Source organism: Podospora anserina, chromosome 5 (assembly GCF_000226545.1).
Source record: "Podospora anserina S mat+ genomic DNA chromosome 5, supercontig 6".
Lineage (NCBI taxonomy): Eukaryota > Fungi > Ascomycota > Sordariomycetes > Sordariales > Podosporaceae > Podospora > Podospora anserina.
This window is the reverse complement of record NW_001939194.1, coordinates 324,758-326,170: the sequence shown is the minus strand read 5'-3', so window position 1 is coordinate 326,170 and position 1,413 is coordinate 324,758.

Here is a 1,413-nt window from a genome sequence, read left to right as displayed (position 1 = left end):
GATACCGCTAATTAAATAACGAGATAGTAAAAAATAATTACCCGCTACCGTTAATATCTAGGTTATAAAGTTAATTAATAGGGGTATAATATTTTATACGCTTAAATATATTTATCGGGTATACCTATATATAGATTAAAGAAGGAAATAAATAAAAAATAGCGTTTTATATACTTTATAATTATTTCAAGTATTTTATAATATTATTTAAATTAATTAATACGCCCGTAATATTTTAATCTTTCGTTAATTATATAATCCGGAAATACTTTAATAAAATAATAATATATTATTTTAATAATTCTTTAATTTATTTATATACTTTAAAGGAATATAAGTAATACGTACGAAAGATATTTAATACGTTATACGAAATTAAATTTTTAATTAATAAGGAAAAGAGTAAGTTTTATATATAAAAAATAATATATTTAAAATATTTAATATTATTAAATAAGGTTCGTATAAAATTTAGGAAAATTATAGTAATTAAAGATTAACTTATACTATAATTATAAATATATGTTAAAGAATTTTTAAGGTTTATAAGTTTTTATTAAATATTTATTTATAAATATATAAAAATTATATAATTATTTAATTATTTAATTAAAAAAACGTGGAATTTCGGTAGAGGTAAGAAAAGGAGTAAGCCTTTTAGAAGTTAAAAGAGGCTATTTTAAAGGATCCGGTATTTAAATTATTAAACCCTAATCGATTGTTTAAGGTCGAGGCTAATATATTAGACTATATGATCGGTGGGTAATTAGGATAGCGAAACGACGACGGGAAACTATATTTAATAACCTTTTTTTCGAAAAAGTTAAAAGGAATATATTAAAACTATTTAATTTATAATAAAGAATTATTTATTAGTATCGAAGTATTTAAGGAATAGAGGCTATACTTTAATAGTATTAATTATAAGGTATAGGTCTATACGGATTATAAAAACCTATAATACTTTACTACTATAAAAATCTTTAACGTATAGTAAATACGATAATTAAAATTTCTTTAACCGGCGAACCGATTACTATAAGGATATATTTAAAGAGTTATTACTATTACTTAAAGAGATATTAAAAAGTACTTTTAAATATTTACTTTAGCTATAGATAGAGTATTACGTAATATATTATAAGTAAGTTACTTCTAGTAATAAGTATTAAAGAAGGCTAAATAACGATATTATAGAATAATATTAATAGGAAAAATTAAAGCTATAAGGTATTTAAAAAGATAGTTAGGGAAGATTATAATATAAGAATTAAATATACGTAAAGTTAAGTAATAGGACGATATTAATAATAGAGATTTACGGATCGAAGTTCGGAGGATATATAAGTATCGTAAAAATATAGAAAAAATTAATTATTACTTTAATTATTTAAGGATTAAAAATAACTTTAA